Consider the following 5,278-nt stretch of genomic DNA (forward strand, 5'->3'; position numbering starts at 1 on the left):
TTTTATTTGAAAAAATGTAGAAATTGATTTTGTTTCATTTCATCAACTGGAGTATTGATTTGGTCACGTAAGAAAATAATTTAATCAGGTATGTCAAGTGTACCTACATGTCGTTTTTTGATATTTGAAGTTTATTAAATACGATATTTAGTTTTTTCCACGAGTTTTTTTTTAATTTCTGGGCATTGTTTCTGTAACTTTATTTATAGAAGTAACTATGATTTGATCAGGAAGGAGAATAAGTTTTTTAGTTCAAAACGTGAAAGACTCCAGCGCGGATCCAGGGGGAACTGGTGTATCGTTCCCTCTTCCCACAAATGGCCTGGGCCGCCCTGAAATTTTGCTGACCCCTCCATAGACTTTGATATACTAAGACTTCAATAATTACAAGATCAGCAAAAATTTGATATGATGCAGTGGAATTCATTACAGAATACATAAACAATTAGATAAATCCATATACTACTCGAGAAAGGTTAACATTCACAACTTATAATCATAAGTTTAAATATGAATCTATATCAGTTCAATATCTTATAAGTTGAAAATTACAGTATCAAGAAATGGAATTATCTGCAGATCTGTTTTATGCTATCGCCTAAGCTCATGCAACGTTGAGAAGAATCGAGGAGATAAGCTCTGAAATTTTCATTGAACTTATTTTCATTTGACAGTTTGAATTAATCAAGAAGGCCATTCTGTACTGCCTATAAATATTTATTTCAAAAGTAGATGTTCTTTGTTGACGACACGATAATACGTATATTTTTACAGCGTATGGTGATATTACGAATGTCATTTCTATCAACTCGTACATAACCCGAGTGGTAAGAATGTCATGTACAACCTAGGTGGATTCAGCAATCTCAATGCTCTACGGTCGTTATACTACAATCACCATGAGTTCATTAAATCTCAGTGAATCGTCCAAGAGCAAACCCAAGTCTCTTAGGGCCAGTTTATAAATCGAAAGTAAAGTTTCCTTTTCTCTGAAAAGTCTCCTTTACAAATCAAATGTGTTCCATAAAGCAATATTGAGGTCAGCAAGCTTTGATGTGTTCTTCATCATTAAGTCAGAATGGTGGTATTTCAAGGCAAAAAAAGGATCCTTTACCGTTCGTGCTCTATGAGTACGAAACATAACCTCGTTCTGTTGTGTTAATCACCTCCGTTTACTTCTCGGTGTACTTTCACATTAGACACAGAATATTATACCAATTTTTCTTCTCTTTGTCAACAAAATTTCAATTTCTATGCAATGTTATCAAACTCAAGCAATAAATTACTAGTTCTCAGAATAGCCTACCCTAGAAAACTTGACAGTTACGAATTAATTTATTTTATTTTATGCAAATTAGGTACATTATACAATGCACGACTGGCTGCATATCAGCCAACCTGAATAAAAGGAAGCTTTCTCTTAAGAACGGTCAAATTATGTTTATGGCAACGGAGCCACTTCCAAGCTACCTTCAACGGCGTCTTTCTAACAAAGCGATATTTGCCAGAAGGAGCCTCTCACAAGGTTTATGGAACTGGCCATCAACAAATTGAATAACATTATTTATTGTTGGTGTGTACTTCATATGGACGTGAAGCAAAGACTGAGCCTTGTGGGATACCACTGGGGAGAATGTTCCATATTGGAATTGTTCGAAACATCGATCACTTCAAATCAATATCTGTTGTGAATATATAACAATAGCCCCTTACCTCTTGCACCAGCATTCTGATCTACTCATTTGAGAATTTAAGAATATCTGGGCACAAAATTCGAAAATAACAGATATTGTGTCGAAATGATAAAGCGATTTGTTCCACAAATGTCAAATAACATCATTTTTTAATTTTAATTATGAGGCTAACCTAAGAACAAAAAATTTCATTCAAAATTTGAAAGATCTCACACAGATCTAGTAGCACACTGTATATAAACCCACTCATACTTACACAATGCTATGTATGTTCGGAGTATATTCGATGCATCCTCAACATCTCGATCCTCATTCATTGTCATTCACAGCATGCTGGTCCGTATTCAAGATGTTAATAAACAAAGCCAACAAGAACAACGTCTCGTATATATCCCAAGGATGAAGGGAAGATTTTAGGATGCAAACTGTTTTCGTAGGGGATCAGTAGGAATTTTCCGTTAGGAAAGATTTCAGGATAATGAAAAGACCCTTGTCGACAGTCGTGAATGAGGAGAATTACAAAGGATTAGGAGTTTGTGTCATGCTTAAGTTCTTCGAATTCATAGGCAGAATGAACTTGGATTAGGGATTTTCTACAGAAAAATTTTTCTTTGTTCAGAAATGGAGATTTGGTCGTAACTCTTGGATTTTATTCTCGAGTAACATTGTATGTACGAAGGGCTTTCATTTCGTATCTCATTTTTTTTATGGTATTAGCCTCAATTTTGTGGTGATGATTAAAAAAAATCAGATATTTGACAGCTGATGCGACAATTGCATTCCTAGAGACATTTATACCTAAAAACTGTTATTTCATCTCCAAAATCAATTACCTCACGACTTCACTTCAGAGAAGAGGTTTCAATATAAAAAAAAATTAAACAATCTTATTGTGAATCCCAAAGTATGCAATTAAAAATATCTAATATTTTCAAACCAACTCAGTATGCTGATAAAATGAACAATTAATTCAACCTCGCTTTATACTGGCTGCGGCAGTGCCAATTGACGAGTTTTGGCAGGTCATTGCTCGGGATGTGGTGAGGGTAAGTAGGTGCGGAAGAGCTCGTTGTGTTCCTAAGAGTCAGCAGTTTTTGGTCAGCATCATGATTTGGACCTAAGTGCATCGAGGCTCTGCCGTTTGCACGTTTTACGAAATAACCGTTCTGTGATCGCGACTCAGCGACCATTTCCGCATTCCTGTCGACATTTCAGCCCCTCTGCAAACTTCATCAAAACTTGGGCTCGTCAAATTGAGGAAACAGGAAGTACACGTAGAAGGCGAGGACATGAACGACCGAGACCGGTAAGAATATCGGAAAATGTACAGGCTGTACGAGTAGCAGTCGAGCATTCACCAAGACGCTCTGCACGGAGGCATACGATAGCTTTGGGAATGTCAGACCAATCTTCGAGGAGGATTTTGTATGAGGATTTATCATTCCTCTCGTACAAAATCATGCTTGTTCAAGAGTTGAGTGCTGATTACGTGAACCGCAAAAATCGTTGTGAGGAAATGATTCAGTGGATCCCCCCAAGAGCAACTTTTTCAGTAGTGATGAGGCTCATTTTCATTTTCCTGGAACAGTAATGGACTTTTTTTGTTAAGGATTAATTCTAAAAATTTAAGTAAAATGAAACAAAAATGTGGAAGAATAATTTCATAGTACGTGTAAGTGTCGTGACGTCAGACACTAGACGACTGGTATTCGCAGAGTGCTTACGAATTCATTGGTGTACAATCACTTGTGCCGTTCGTGTCGTGTTTTGTTCGTTATACGATGGCTGAAAAAACTCACTATATACATACATATAAATTACTTTTTTGTCTTTTTACTTTTTACTCCTCACATAAATATGTTTTGCCATTGATAGACTTCAACAACCAGTACTCAACTACAAACTGTTTAAGAAACGTTTTTTAAATAAATCATCGTTATAAGTTGAACCATGATGAAGCAAACTCAAAAGTAGATACTTACTTGAAAAGTTTAACTCCTTTTATTTCTGCACTGACATAAGATGGATTTGAAGAAAAGACTCCATCACTGCGAATATATCTATTTTAGGCAAATTGTCATTTTGTCCTTTCACGAAGCCTTCTTCCATTATGATGACATAAAAACAAAACTCGAGTTAAAACTACACTGTACAACTACAAACGGCGCGAGAGCCTTGGTGCGGCTAAGTATTTAAACGTAATTTATGGTGTAGCGATCACAGGCAAGAGCCGTGACGTCACAGACCAAACACGTTCCGCGCTAAAATACGTAAATTTCAATAATCTATTTCTCAGTCATTCATTGATGGATTTTCAAAAATTTTTCACTGATTTATCAGTTTTGCTCTATATTTTCATTCTATCGTGTCAAATATAGTATTATCAACATCACTAAACTAGTCCATTGAGCAAAATTTGCGGTACTGTGCTGCATATAATTCTCTTCAACTCCATTAAAGATCACTCCATTCACCTCTAGTCACAGTTTGGTGAGCTGTGTCTCAATTCGGAGTGAAGGGCTCTTATTTTTTCGAGGAGGAAAAAGTCACCGTCTCAGTAACTTCCCAGCGTTATGTGTCAATGTTGGAAACCTTCCTACAGCCTGAATTTGAACAACTTGCTTAAGAACACGATCGGCCTTACATACAACAAAGTTCGAACTTCATTAGCTGTTTTGAGACAGATGTTCTTAGGGAGACTGGTCTCACTGAGAGGGAACTTGGGTTGGCCAGTGCACTCACCAGATTTGAGCATCTGCGACTTGTTCCTTTAGGGTCACCTTAAGGATGAAGTCTTCAAACATTATCCAGACACTCTTTCAGAACTCAAGCAGAGAGTAACCGAAGAAATCCGGGCCAAACCTCTGTTGATATGCCGAACAACGGTCGAAAACTTCCAAAATCATGACTACATCAGTTTGTCGTTGCTGACGGCCGCCATCTTAGTGATATCGTTTTCAAAACTTGAGCAGAAAAAACTATATTTCCTACTGCTTCGAATGAATAAAACCGTTTTTCTCTAACTTTCACCATTTTTTTTTTGAATAGCCATTTGAAACTCGTCAGTCGGCTCTGCCGCACCCTGTATGTTGCGAGGTATTGATCAACCAGATATATAGAATAAAATGAACACACAGTGAAACACTTACTGGTGCACGAATTATCAGGAAATTCATAACTCTGATAACTACTGACAAAAATTTGATTTATTCCACGCAAACATGATTACTTGCTTTTAATGATTCAACATATTTATTGATTTATATATTTATTCATTCATGTGTTTATTCATCTATTTATATATTGATATATTTATTCACTCATGTGTTCATAATTCATTTGTTCATATATTTACTTTTTCGTTTGTATGTCGATTGGTTTGTTTGTTCACTTTTATCTATACAACATACAGAATTCCTTCATCTGTTCTTCTGTCGGTACTCTTTTGTGAATTTTGTTTATACGTAATCATTTATGAAAAGATTTTTTACCGAACGGCTTTAGACCCAGGCAGTCGATGCCCAAACATATATAAAAGAAAAATTACACAGTCTTTCATGTCAGTCGAATCTGCTAGACGGATT

Source organism: Harmonia axyridis, chromosome 1 (genome assembly GCF_914767665.1).
Source record: "Harmonia axyridis chromosome 1, icHarAxyr1.1, whole genome shotgun sequence".
NCBI lineage: Eukaryota > Metazoa > Arthropoda > Insecta > Coleoptera > Coccinellidae > Harmonia > Harmonia axyridis.